This window comes from Trachypithecus francoisi, unplaced genomic scaffold (genome assembly GCF_009764315.1).
Source record: "Trachypithecus francoisi isolate TF-2019V2 unplaced genomic scaffold, Tfra_2.0 Lachesis_group20, whole genome shotgun sequence".
In the NCBI taxonomy this organism is placed as follows: Eukaryota; Metazoa; Chordata; class Mammalia; order Primates; family Cercopithecidae; genus Trachypithecus; species Trachypithecus francoisi.
Genome location: NW_022681466.1, coordinates 56,054,109 through 56,068,449, shown reverse-complemented (window position 1 = coordinate 56,068,449; position 14,341 = coordinate 56,054,109). Strand labels below are relative to the sequence as shown.

The window sequence follows — 14,341 nt, the reverse complement described above, 5'->3', positions numbered from 1 at the left end:
TCCCAAGTTCATGGATCGGAAGAATTAATATGGTGTAAAAGACCATTCTACCAAAAACAATCTACAGATTCAATGCAATCTCTACCAAAATACCAATATTTTTCACAGAACTAGAACAAACAATTCTAAAATTTGCATGAAACTACAAAGAACCTGAATAACCAAAGCAATCTTGAGCAAAAAGAACAGCTGGAGGCATCACACTACCTGACTTCAAAATATACAACAAGGCTATCATAACCAAAATAGCATAGTATTAGTATAAAAACAGACACACAGACCAGAATGGAACAGAACAGAGAATCCAGAAATAAATCCACCCACATCTTTATATCCAAATGGTTTTTGACAAAGGTGCCAAGAACGTATACTGGGGAAAGGACACCCTCTTCAATAAATGGTGCTGGGAGAACTAAATATCCACATGGAGAAGAATAAAACTAGATCCGTCTCTCACCATATACAAAAATCAAAACAAAATGGATGACAGACTTAACGTAAGGCCCCAAACTATAAAACTACTAGAAGAAAACAGAGGAGAAATGATCCAGGGACATGGGTTGAGGCAAAGAGTTTATGGCCAAGATCCCAAAAGCACAGGAAACAAAAACAAAGATAGATAAATGGGACCATATTAAACTAAAACGCTTCTGTACAGCAAAGAAAACCCTCAGCAGAAGAGACAACCTGATGAATGAGAGAAAACATTTGCAAAATATCCATCTGACAAGTGACTAATATCCAGAATATAGAAGGAACTGAAACAACTCAATAGCAAAAAAAAAAAAAAAAAAAAAAGCCATTAAAAAGTGGGTGAAGGACATGAACAGACATTTCTCAAAAGACATACAAATGGCCAACAGGTATATGAAAAAATGCTAATCACTAATCATCAGTGAAACGCAAATCCAAACCATAGTAAGATATCTTATCCCAGCTAGAACCTCTATTATTAAAAAGACAGGAAATAACAGATGCTGGTGAGAAAAGGGAACTCTTATACACTGCTGGTGGGAATGTAAATTAGTAAAACAAACCTAAAGAAACCAGTATGGAGATTTCTCAAAAAGTAAAATTAGAACTACCATTAAGACCCAGCAATCTCACTATTGGGTATCTATCCAAAGAAGAAATCAGTGTATCAAAAGGACACTCTCACTCATATGTTCCTCACAGTATTATTCACAATAGTAAAGACATGGAATCAACCTAAATGCCCAGCAACAGATAAATGGATAAAGTGTGCTATACATAAACAATAGAATACTATTTGGCCATAATGAAATAATGTCATTTGCAGCAACATGGATAGAAACAGAGATCATTATTTTAAGTGAAATAGGCCAGGCAAAGAAAGACATACTGCATGTCCTCACTCACATGTGGGAGCTAAAAAACTTGATCTCATGGACATAGAGAATAGAACAATAGATAACAGAGACTGGGAAGGGGAGGGAGAGGGGAGATAAAGAGAGCAGAGAGACAAAGACTGTAAGAAGTATAGTCACCCTAGTCTGCTATCCAACACTGGAACTTATTTCTTATGTACCCAAGCATACAGTTAGATAGAAGAAATAAGTTCCAATGTTTGATAGCAGACAAAGGTGACTATACTTAGCAATAATAATATGTACATTTCAAAGTGATTAGAAGAGAGGGCTTGAAATGATACCAACATATAAAAATGATAAACATTCTAGGTGATGGATACCCCAATTACCCTGACTTGATCATTATATATTCTTTGCATGTAACAAACACATGTACACCATAAATATGTAAATTATTATATATCAATAAAAGGGGAAAAAAGTGGGTAATAGCGATTTCTCAAAATACATAGGAGTAGCCAACAGGTATATAAAAAAATGCCCACCACCACTAATTATCAGGGAAATGCAAATCAAAACCACAATGATATCATCTTATCCAGTCAGAATAGCTATTATCAAAAAGACAAAAACTAACAGATGCTGGCAAGGATGCAGAGTAAAAGGAGCTCTCATACACTATAGGTGGGAATGTAACTTAGTACAGCCATTATGGAAAATAGTACGGAGATTTTTCAAAAAATTAAACACAGAACTACCGTAAGATCCAGCAATATCATCACTGGTATTTATTCAAAGGACAGAAAATCAGTATATCAAAAGGATACATGCACTTTTATGTTCACCGCAGCACTACTCACAACAGCCAAAATACGGAATCAACCTAAGTCTCCATCACATATGAATTGACAAAGAAAATGTGGTATATTTACACAATGGAGTACTATTTGGCCATAAAAAATAATGCAATCAGCTGGGCATGGTGGCTCACGCCTGTAATCCCAGCACTTTGGGAGGCCGAGGTGGGCAGATCACCTACCTGAGGTTGGGAGTTCGAGACCAGTCTGATCAACACGGAGAAACCCCGTCTCTACTAAAAATACAAAATTAGCTGTGTATGGTGGTGCAAGCCTGTAATCCCAACTATTTGGAAGGCTGACGCAGGAAAATCGCTTGAACCCGGAAGGCAGAGGTTGCGGTGAGCCAAGATTGAACCATTGCACTCTAGCCTGGGCAACAAGAGTGAAACTCTGACTCAAAAAAGAAAAAAGAAAAAGGATGGAATCACATGTCACTTACAGCAACATGGATTAAACCAAAGGTCATTATCTTAAGTAACATAAGCCAGACACAGAAAGACAAAATCTCATGTACTCACCCATATGTATGAACTAAAAAAATTTATTTCATAGAGGTGGAGAAGTAGAATGATAGTTAACAGAGGCTGGGACGGACTTGGGGGAGGAGGAAGATAAAGAGAGGTTGGTTAATGGGTACTAATGGGTACGAACACACAGTGAGATAGAGGAATAAGTTCTAATGTCCGATAGTAGAGTAGGGTGACTACAGCTAACAACAATGTACTGTACACTTCAAAATAGCTACAAGTGAGGAGTTGAAATGTTCTCAACACATAGAAATGATAAATGCTAGTGATGACAGATAGCCTAAATACTTTAGCTTGGTCATTACACATTCTATGCATGTAAAAATATCACATGTATCCTGTAAATATGTAACAAATAGTATGTATCAATAACAAAATTTAATTGTTTACTGAAACTCAAATTCTCCACTTTTTGAATTATCATAGTATTTCTAGACCAGTTTACTTCCACTGCCCAGGGCCTCTTGTGTTCCTCTCCCACTAATAAGAGAACATATGATGACTAAATACAAAACAACTAGTAAAAGTTTAAATATAATTAGTAAATTTGTGGAAATAAATCTTACGTACTCAAAGGCCAAATATATACAATATAAAAAATTAGTTATACTCAGCTTCCAATTCCTCTTAAGTCAGGCTCCCTTCCTCTAAAGAGGTTCTACAAGTCAGGGAGGTTAAATGTGAGAAGTAAACATAAAACTGTAAAAACCCCTGGGGAGGCAGAAGCTCGCTTTTGTAAATGAAGGGAGGGTAGTGTAGCAACCCAGGGTTGAAAAGTACAGGGCACACCACTTGAGGTGGGGGTGGGGTGGGTAGGATGAAAGATAATTTTTCAGAAATAGTCTTATATGTCTTCAGTCTCCTCTGAGGCAAAAAAAGCAACACCAACCTAGTGCTGAAGGTAACATCAGAGCAGCTGTCTGGTCAGGTTGAGGTGGCAGCCCTGATCTGTTTGTTCAATGAACTTCCATGAGGGTCTGTGCTTGGTAAACGGCAACTTCCTGATGGATTTACTGCAAGGTGTCCTGAGAGACAAGGTAAATAGAAACTATCTGAAATAATGTACATGGAAAATATAGTCAAAATAAAAATATTAAGAGATGGGTCGGGCATGGTGGCTCACGCCTATAATTCCAGCACTCTAGGAGGCTGAGGCAGGCGGATCACTTGAGGTCAGCAGTTTGAGACCAACCTGGGCAACACGGTGAAACCCTGTCTCTACTACAAGTATAAAAATTAGCCAGGTTTGGTGGTGGGTGCCTGTAATCCCACCTACTAGGGAGGCTGACGCACGAGAATCACTTGAACCCGCGGGTGGAGGTTGCAGTGAGCCGAGATCATGCCACTGCACTCCAGCTTGGGTGACAGACTGAGACTCCATCTCAAAAATAAATAAATAAATAAACAAAATTAAATTAAGAGATGGGTAAATGAGTGAATGGATATAGCTGAAAAATGTTTTAATAAGTTAGAATATTAGGCTAAGAAACTCCTAGAACACACACAGAAAGGGTGAAAAGCTTAAAAAAAGAAAAAAGCCACACGGTAGTGTATGTCTGTAGTCCTAGCTACAGCCAGGAGGCTGAGGCAAGAGGATCACTTGAGCCCAGCAGTTTGAGGCACAATGCACTATTATCATGCCTGTGAATAGCCACTGCATTTCAGCTTGGGCAATATACTGAGACCCCGTATCTTAAAAACAAAACAAAAAAAGGTATAGTGATATGAAAGATATTTACATAACAGAAGACCCAGAGGAAGTACATATAAACTAAACAGATTCAAAGAACTATTTGAACGACTGGTAATTTTCCAGAATTGGAGAAAAATATCATATTGAGAGGACAGAGGATAAATACAACACACACACCTGCATATACAACAACTAGATACATTATAATGAAATTAAAGAAAATCAAAGATAAAAAGAAAATTCTAAGAGCTTCCAACAAGGAAGAGGTCACCTATAAAGAGGTACGATCAGAATGTCATCAAATATCTCATCAGCAACCTGGGATTTAAGAACAAGTAATCCATATTATGCACCACATGCCTGTACCAAAATATCTCACATATTCCATAAATATATACATCTACTTCACACTCACAAAATTTTTTTTAAAAAGGTAGTAAATCTTAATTAACATTACCCAGATAGAGTAACTTTAAAGTGCTGATGGAAAGCACTCTGAACTAAAAAGTGTATATCCAGAAAAACTATCAGGAAAAGTAAAGATGTTTTAAGCACATAAAATCTCAGAAGATCTGCCTCATAAAAGCGTCAACAGTATGCTCAAAGAAGGATTTTGGATTTTCGGATTAGGAATATTAAGTATAATACAAATATTCCCAAATCTGAGAAAACCTGAAATCTGAAACACTTCTGGTCCCAAGCATTCATTTCTTTCTCTCTCTTTTTTTTTTTTGGGAAAGGGTCTCACTCTGTTGCCCAGGCTGGAGTTCAGTGGCATGATCATGGCTCACTGGAGCCTTGAGTTCCCAGGCTCAAGCGATCCTCCCACCTTGGCCTCCCGAGTAGCTGGGACTACAGGTATGTACCACTATACACGGGTAATTTTTTAGTTTTTTGTAGAGACAGGGTAACAGTGTGTTGCCCAGCTGTTCTTGAACTCCGGGGCTGAAGCAATCCTCCCGCCTCAGCCTCAGAAAGTGCTGGACTACAGGCACCAGCCACCACACCTGGCCCCAAGCATTTCGGAAAGGGATACTCAACCTGTACTCCCAATAATATTATGAGATACATGAAAAGTAAATACACAACATAGTAAAACTTAATATTTTTTTTTTTAAGACAGGCTGGAGTGCAGTGGTGCAATCATGACTGACTGCAGCCTCAAGCTCCCAGGCTCAAGCAATCCTCCCACCTCAGCCTTCCGAGTAGCTGGGACCACAAGCACCTGCCACCACGCCTGGCTTATTTTTTTATTTTTTGTAGAGATCTCAGTACGTTACCCAGGCTGGTCTTGAACTCCTTCCTGGGTTTAAGAAATCCTCCTGCCTCGGCCTCCCAAAGTGCTGAGATTATAGCACACGTGACAGCCACCACACCTGGCCCTAAGATTATCTTTAAAAATGAGACAAAAAACAACCACAACAATCCAGGACCAAATCTAGAGCAGGGCTATACAACTTTCTGAAATGGCTAAAATATTTACCTGTGTTGTCCAATATGTTAGCCACCAGTCATATGTGTTCATACAGAACACATGAAATGTGGCTAATGTGACTAAGGAACTAATTTTTAAATTTTACTTAAGCTAAAACAGCCCCTAAGACTACTGGCTATCATATTAACACAGATCCAGAGCAGGGGTCAGCAAATTTCCTCAAGGGACAAATGGTGAATACACAGGCTGATGGACCATGTGGCCTGTTGCATCTATTCATGTAGCGCAAAATGAGCCACAGAGAGACAAATGGCAAGGCTGTGTTCCAATAAAACTTTATTTTAAAACAGGATGTCAACACGAGACATAGTGTGCCAACACCTCATCTAGATGATATAAACACAGTGGCAAGGCAAACAGCAAGTGGAAGAGAGGAAGAGAAGACAACCAGAAGGTAGCCAGAGTATGCCATGGTACTTATGTTGAAGGTAGTGGGTGATATAAAGATACTTATAACAACAATAAAAGAAACCAAACATATAAATCTAAGCATAGATTGGTTTGGGATAACGACCAAAATTATAACTGAAACACAATGAAATGTGTACATTTCAAACGAGGAAAAGAAAATTCAACCTATTAAATGAAAGAGAGAGAGAAAAAAAAGAAGACAAACTCTGGGATTGGATTCTTAAAAGATCCAGAAATAGGAGGTCTGTAAAAAGAGCCTAAATACAATAGGATATAAAAATGCCAAAAATAGGCCGGGCACGGTGGTTCATGCCTGTAATCCCAGCACTTTGGGAAGCTGAGGCAGGCGAATTACTTGATGCCAGGAGTTTGAGACCAGCCTGGTCAACATGGCAAAACTCCGTCTCTACTAAAAAATAAAAAAATTATCAGGGTGTGGTGGCGCACGCCTGTAATCCCAGCTACTCAGGATAGCTGAGGCATGAGAATCACTTGAACCTGGGAGGCAGAGGTTGCAGTGCAGTGAGCTGAGATCATGTCACTATACTCCAGCCTGGGCAACAGAGCAAGGCTCTGTCTCAAAAAAAAGCTGAAAATAAATGAGTGGGAAAAAATATGACAGGCAAATATGAATCAAAACCTTGATAGTAATTATAAAATCAGGAAAAATAGAATTAAAGAGAAACATATGTGAAGAACAAAGTAGGGTACTAGATACTGAGGAATAGATCAAGAAGAAATAGCAATCATAAACATTTATGCTTTTAACAATGTATCTTTCAAGTAAATAAAGCAACACCAAGACAATCCAATGGGGAAAGAACAGTCTATTCAACAAACGGTGCTGGAACAACTAGATTCGCATATGCAAAAGAATGAAGTTGGGCCCTTACCTTACCTTGCAAAAAATAACTTAAAATGGAGTTAATCTAAATGTTTATATTTAGCTAAAACTATAAAACTCTTAGAAGAAAATATATAAGTAAATCTTTGTGACCTTAAATCAGACACATGACAAAATCTGTGTAGCTAAAACCAAAAGTCCAAATGACAAAAAAAAAAAAAATTATTAGGCTGGGCACAGTGGCTCATGCCTGTAATCCTAGCACTTTGGGAGGCTGAGGCGGGCAGATCATGAGGTCAAGAGTTCAAGACCAGCCTGCCTAACAGAGTGAAACCCTGTCTCTACTAAAAATACAAAAATTAGCCGGGCACAGTGGTGCACACCTGTAGTCCCAGGTACTTGAGAGACTGCCGCAGAAGAATCGCTTGAACCCAGGAAGCAGAGGTTGCGGTGAGCTGTGATCGTGCCACTGCACTTCAGCCTGGGCAACAGAGCGAGACTCTGTTTCAAAAGAAAAAAAATATTTATTTCAAATCTCATCAAAATAAATTATTGCTTCAAAAGCCGTCAAGAAAGTGACAAATAGGCTGGGTGTAGTGGCTCACACCTGTAATCCCAGCACTTTGGGAGGCTGAGGCGGGCAGATCATGAGGTCAGGAGTTCAAGAACAGCCTGGCCAACAGAGTGAAACCCTGTCTCTACTAAAAATACAAAAATTAGCCAGGCACAGTGGTGTGCACCTGTAGTCCCAGCTACTTGAGAGACTGAGGCAGGAGAATCGGTTGAACCCGGGAAGCAGAGGTTGCAGTGAGCTGAGATTGCGCCACTGCAGTCCAGCCTGGGCAACAGAGTGAGACTCTGTTTCAAAAAAAAAAAAAAAAAATTTATTTCAAATCTCATCAAAATAAATTGTTGCTTCAAAAGCCATCAGGAAAGTGACAAATTAGGCTGGGTGTGTGGCTAACGCCTGTAATCCCAACACTTTGGGAGGTCGAAGCGGGCAGATCACCTGAAGTCGGGAGTTCGAGACCAGCCTGACCAACATTGAGAAACCCTGTATCTACTAAAAATACATAATTACCCGGGCATGGTGGCGCATGTCTGTAATCCCAGCTATTTGGGAGAATCACTTGAACCCAGGAGGTGGCGGTGGAGGTGAGCCGAGATTGTGCCACTGCACTCCAGCCTCAGTAACAAAAGCAAAACTCCATCTCAAAATAAATAAAAAAAGGAAAGTGACAACCCACAGAATGGGAAAAAATACAGTTGACTCTTGAACAATACAAGTTTGAACTGCATAGGTACATCTCTATGTAGATTTTAAGTAAAAGTTACACCCAGTGTGCCTGCCTCACCTTTCACCTCCTGCACCTCTTCCGTCTCTGGCACTCAGAAACAGTAAGACCAATCCCTCCTCCTCCTCCTCAGCCACCTGAATGTGATGATCCACTTCTACTTAATAAATAGGAAATATATTTTATTATATATCTTCCTTCTGATTTTCCTAGTAACATTTTTTTTTATCTAGCTTAACTGTAAGAATACAGTACATAATACACATAAAAAGTGTGTTAGTTGTTTATCAATGAGGATTCCGGTCAACAATAGGCTACTGGTACTTAAGTTTTGGGGCAGTCAAAAAGCTTTCAACTGCATGGGTGTTGGTATCTCTAACCTCTGTATTGTTTAAGAATCAACTGTATTTGTAATTATGTATCTATTATGGAACTTGCAGCCCATAAAGAATTCCTACAATTCAACAATAAAAAGACAAATAAACTAAAAAATGGACAGAGGAGCTGAACATTTTTTTCAAAGAAGAAATACAAATTTATTTCAAAGAAGATATACAAATGGCCAAAAAACACATGAAAAGGTGCTCAACATCATTTGACACTGGGGAAATGCAAATCAAAACCACACTGAAATACCACTTCATACCCAACAGGATGGCTAAAATTAAAAAGTCACAAATGCTGATAAAGATGTGGAAACAGGCAAGTGTGGTGGCTCTTACCTGTAATCCCAGCATTTTGGGAGGCTGAGGCAGGCAGTTCACCTGAGGTCAGGAGTTCGAGACCAGTGTGGCCAACAGAGCAAAACCACATCTCTACTAAAAATATAAAAATTAGCCAGGCATGGTGGTGGGCACCTATAATCCCAGCTACTCCAGAGGCTGAGGCAGGAGAATCGCTTGAATCCAAGAGGTGGAGATTGCAGTGAGCCGAGATCACGCCATTGAACTCCAACCCAGGTGACAGAGCGAGACTCCAAAAAAACAAAACAAAACAAAAAAAACAGCCAGGCGTGGTGGCTCATGCCTGTAATCCCAGCACTTTGGGAGGCCGAGGCAGGTAGATCACAAGGTCAAGAGATCGAGACCATCCTGGCCAACATGGTGAAACCCCGTCTCTACTAAAAACACAAAAATTAGCTGGGTGTGGTGACATGCACCTGTAGCCCCAGCTACTTGGGAAGTTGCAGTGAGTCGAGGTTGCACCATTGCACTCTAGCCTGGCGACAGAGCAAGACTCCGTCTCAGAGTAAAAAAAGAAAAAAAAAAAAAAAGATGTGGAAAAACTGGTGCCCTCGTACCCTGCTGGTGGAATTGTAAAATGGTATAGCCACTTTGGAAACATTCTCGCAATTTCTCAAAAAGTTAAAAGTAAAGTTACCATATGATGTAGCAATTCCACTCGTAGGTATGCACTCAGGAGAAGTGAAACATATACCCACACAAAAATCTGTACACCAGTGTTCACAGTAGCCTTACTCAGGAATAATAATCAAAAAGCAGAAACAACAAAGATGACATGTATATCAACACAATGGAATATTATTCAGCCATAAAAAGGAATGATGTACTAATAAATGCTCACTGCAGCCTTGACCTCCTGGGTTCAAGTCATGCTCCTGCCTCAGCCTCCTGTATGGCTGGGACCAGAGAGGCATGTGTCACAGGCATGTCCAATTAATTTTTAAATTTTTTTGCAGAGACAGGGTCTCACCATGTTTCCCAGGGTAGTCATGAACTCCTGGGCTCAAGCAATCCTCCTGCCTTAGCCTCCCAAAGGGCTGGCATTACAGGCATGAGCCACTGCACCTGGCCTTGCTATGTGAATTTTATCTCAATAAAGTTTTTAAAATAAATGAATAAATAAAAAGCAGCAACTCTCAGAAATATAAGGACAGCAACCATTTTAGATGGCAATTTTAACTTACTCCTCTCTGAAACAAACAGATCAAGAATAAAAATATACATCAGATAATCTTATGTTCTTCAGTCATAACACAATAAAACATAAGAATAAAAACAAGAGCCAAGTGCAGTAGCTCAAACTTGTAATCCCAACACTTTGGGAGGCCAAAGTTGGAGGATCACTTGAGACCAAGAGTTCAAGACAAGCCTGGACAACACAGCAAGACCCCATCTCTATTTTTTTAAGTAAAAATTAAATAAAATAATAGAAACAGCAATAAAAATATCTTTGAAAAAACCAAACCTGTATGTCAAAACTAAAAGCTATACTTGTTAGTCTTCAGGTTAAACAAATCATAAAGGAAATTACAAAATACTTATAAACGTGTAACAGTGAAAACACTACACGCCAAAACTTGTGAGATACAGCTAAAATGGTACTCAAAAAGAAACTTGAGAAGACTGACAAAATAACCCAGGGAAGCAATAAGGATATGGGCAGAAATCAGAGAATAAATCAACAAAATACAGATGAACAAAACCAAAGGCTGGTTATTTGAAAAGATTTTGTGAGAAGACAAACTTTTGGTGAGATTAATCAAGAAAAGTAAAGAGATGCAAGTAACAGTAGATGAAAGATTTAAAAAATACTATCGTGAACAATTAAATCTCAAAACCTGGGCAGAACAGATACATATTCTAAAAACTGTAAATCAGCCAATCCACAGCCCAAACTTAGAACCATCTCCTCTGGCCCCTAAGCCAGGAATCAACAGTTCTCTGCCTTCATTGCCCAGGGCCAGATATGAAAAAACTGGTGATCACCCCTACAGCCCAGAGGCAACTAACATGGTTCAAATTAGCCAATACTAAACTTTTCCCCTTTCTTTCCCATGAAAAATAAAATAATAAAGACTCTGAACTATGCTTTTCCTGATCCAAACTGGTTCTTCCCCATGTAGCCCTGCATAAAATGGCATGTCTTCTCCTGTCAGTAAACGTACATAACAATAATGTTCTTTTAAAGGGCAGTGGTCTCACTATGTCATTTGTCACCTCCATAAATTAAAATCCTACAGACATTTTTAGACAATAAACAAAGCCTTTTCCACTTATAGACACAGATGTTTGAAAACCCTAAATCAAGTTTTAGTGAATTGAGTGAGTTCACTAGCATATTAAAAATGAAACATCCTGCTCAAAAGGATTTAAGCCAGAAATTCAAGAATGGTTTAACACTTAAAAATGTATCAATCTAATAAACCATATTAATGAAACACAGGAGAAAAACGACTTAACTAGCTCAATAAATTCAGGAAGGCATTTAGTACCTATCTGTGATTTATAAAAATTGTCAGGCTAGCTGTGGTGGCTCACGTCTGTAATCCTAGCACTTTGGGGGGCCGAGGTGGGCGGATTACTTGAGGTCAGGAGTTTGTGAGACCAGCCTGGCCAACATGGGGAAACCTACCAAAAATACAAAAAATTAGCTGGGCATGGTGGTGCATGCCTGTAATCCCAGCTACTCCGGAGGCTGGGACAGAAGAATTGCTTGAACCCGGGAGGCAGAGGTTGCAGGGAGCTGAGGTTGCACCACTGCACTCCAGCCAGGGGGACAAGAGTGAAACTCGGTCTCAAAAAAACAAAACAAACAAACAAAAACAAAAAGAAAAGTTGGTCAGTTAACTATGAATATAAGAGTTCCTTAACTTAAAAAAGTCTGGCCAGGTGCAGTGGCTCACACTTGTAATCCCAGCACTTTAGGAGGCCGAGGTGGGCAGATCTCCTGAGGATAGAAGTTTAAGACCAGCCTAGTCAACATGGTAAAACCCCGTCTTTACTAAAAATACAAAAATTAGCTGGGGCATGGTGGCGGGGCCTGTAATCCCAGCTCCTCAGGAGGCTGAGGCAGCAGAATCACTTGAACCCAGGAGGTGGAGGTTGTAGTGAGCCGAGATGGCACCATTGCACTCCAGCCTGGGCAACAAGAGCAAAACTCCGTCTCAAAAAAAAAAAAAAGAAAAGAAAAGAAAAAGAAGTCTATATACAAAAAACAAAAAAACAAAAATCAAACTTAATGGAAAAACTGCAGAATCATTCCACTTAGGATACACAGGTCAGAATGCCCACTAAGGACATTTTTCAACATACTACTGAAACCTTGTCTAATAAAGTAAAACAGGAAAAATAAATAGAGGTATAAGGATTAGAAGAGATGAAGCAGATCGTGTAGACAAACTATTACAGTAAATATGATTAGGCTCAGGTGTGGTGGCTCATACCTGTAATCCCAACACCTTGTGAAGCCCAGGCAGGCAGATTGCTTGAGGCCAGCCTGGCCAACAGGGCAAAACTCCATCTCAACTAAAAATGCAAAAATTAGCTGGGCATGGTGCTGCATGCCTGTAATCCCAGCTACTCAGGAGGTAGAGGTGGCAGTGAGCCAAGACTGAGTCACTGTAGGCCAGCCTGGGGGACAGAGCGAGACTCTTAAAAATATATATATTCCTAAAAATATGGTACCACTCACAGTAGCTACAAAATGTAGGAAGTATCTAGGAATTAAACTACAGATAAGGCACAGAACCTTAATGGGGTAAAAAATTACCTCATAAAAAAAGTCTAGGAGGGGTGTGGTGGCTCACACCTGTTATCCCAACACTTTGGGAGGCCAATGTGGGAGGACTGCTTGAGCCCAGGAGTTTGAGACTAGCATGGGCAAGATAGCAAGACACTGTTTCTATTTAAAAGTTAAAAAGTCTAAATGAAGGAAGAACTATACCACGCTTACATGTAGTTCCTTAAAGACTAATATAACTTATAAATCCAAGACAGTTCCAATACAAATCTCAGAAGAGTTTTAATTTTGAAGGAATTTCACAAACTTTATCTACATAAGAATAAAAGTCCACAAATAGTTTGATCAAGTTTGAAAAAGAAGTGTAGAGCAGGGTGCTCACCCAACTAGATACACTAAGTTATAATAATAATAAAAAAAGATGTTTTGGTCAAGCACAGTGGCTCACACCTATAACCCCAGCAGTTTGAAAGGCCAAGGCAAGAGAACTGCTTGAGGCCAGGAGTTTGAGACCACCATCAGTAACATGGGAAAACTCCAATTCTACAAAAATACAAAAATTAGCCAGGCATGGTGGCATGCACCTGCAGTCCTAGCTACTCGGAAGACAGAAGTGGGAGAATTGCTTGAGCCCCGTACATCGAGGCTACAGTGAGCCATGGTCATGCCTCTGCACTCAAGCCTGAGGAACAGAGTGGGACCTTGTCTAAAACAAAACAAACTATGTTTTGGCACGGCAACATATAAAAATAAAACAGGAAAGCTTAGCAGCAGCTTCATGGATATATGGATATGCACATAGCATGATAAAGATAACCCACAAATCAGGAAAAAAATGCATCCACTATTTGTGGATGGTACTGTAAAAATTGTCTCCAGAAAAAAAGGTAAATAAATAAAGTGCTGATGAGAATAACAACAGTGGCCACCAATGAAAATGTAAACTGATAACAGCCATTTCAGAAAGTGATCAGTGAAATAATTTTGTTTTTTGAGACGCAGTCTTGCTCTGTTGCCAGGCTGGAGTGCAGTGGCCAGATCTCAGCTCACTGCAAGCTCCGCCTCCCGAGTTTACACCATTCTCCTGCCTCAGCCTCCCGAGTAGCTGGGACTACAGGCGCCCGCCACCTCGCCTGGCTAGTTTTTTTTTTTTTTTTTTTGTATTTTTTTAGTAGAGACAGGGTTTCACCACGTTAGCCAGGATGGTCTTGATCTCCGGACCTCGTGATCCGCCCGTCTCGGCCTCCCAAAGTGCTGGGATTACAGGCTTGAGCCACCGCGCCCGGCCGACAATTTTTTAAAATAACATCACTGTGGTAGCAGGGAACTGAAGTGTTTATCTCAGAAGGAATGGAATAGATAAAATACAGTAGATGTATATGTTGTAGTTAAAAACAATTAAC

The 14,341-nt window shown here is 39.8% G+C and overlaps 1 protein-coding gene across 6 annotated transcripts in view; it reads right to left on the bottom strand.

Annotated features, from left to right (window-relative positions):
- Positions 1 to 14,341, bottom strand: part of NSRP1 (nuclear speckle splicing regulatory protein 1) — a 68,110-nt gene that overhangs the window by 26,758 nt on the left and 27,011 nt on the right. Inside the window, exons 1-2 of one of the 6 annotated variants that reach the window (XM_033184440.1) lie at positions 8,517 to 8,532; positions 3,608 to 3,743 (exon numbers count right to left, since the gene is read on the bottom strand). The exons of 3 other annotated variants lie outside the window; for them this stretch is intronic. The gene's annotated coding sequence lies outside the window, so the exon portion shown is untranslated. Of the gene's footprint in view, positions 1 to 3,607; positions 3,744 to 8,516; positions 8,540 to 14,341 lie in introns of those variants that run through there. 2 more of the 6 variants (XM_033184439.1, XM_033184441.1) reach the window with 2 other exon arrangements.